Below are 471 nucleotides of genomic sequence, written 5' to 3'. Positions count from 1 at the left end.
TTTATTTTATGAATTTTATAAAATAAATAAAAACAATAAAATTATGTTTTTTATTTTTACATTCTATTTTTTTCACAAAATTTTAAAAATAAAAAATACTAAAAATAAAAACTCAAACTAAATCTGCTCTTAACATGCTTTGCTATTAAAATATCCCATCTGTTTCAGTTCTAACGAGAATCTCATGTTAAAAATATATATAAATCAGATTAAAATAGGTTTGATTTTTAATTCCACTCATATAGTTTGAGACATAAAAAAAATTAGTTATGCTACGTGTACATTAAAATCAACTATCAAAGTCAGCCATCCATATAAAATACATGCTAAAATATAAATACATAATGAAAATAAATTAAACCACACATGTATTTATACATAAATATATTGGTGACTGATTTTGGTGTACAAATAGTATTTTTGAAAAAGAATATATAAAAAATATTTTTACCGAAAAACTAAAATACAAAG

General features: G+C 19.7%; 1 protein-coding gene across 2 annotated transcripts in view; it reads right to left on the bottom strand.

Moving 5' to 3' along the window:
• Positions 1–471, bottom strand: part of LOC107644968 — a 4,467-nt gene that overhangs the window by 2,307 nt on the left and 1,689 nt on the right. The gene's annotated exons all lie outside the window — the stretch shown is intronic.

This window comes from Arachis ipaensis, chromosome B01, assembly GCF_000816755.2.
Source record: "Arachis ipaensis cultivar K30076 chromosome B01, Araip1.1, whole genome shotgun sequence".
NCBI classification, from domain to species: domain Eukaryota; kingdom Viridiplantae; phylum Streptophyta; class Magnoliopsida; order Fabales; family Fabaceae; genus Arachis; species Arachis ipaensis.
The sequence above is the reverse complement of the archived record's forward strand: the minus strand, read 5'-3'. Positions and strand labels throughout refer to the sequence as shown.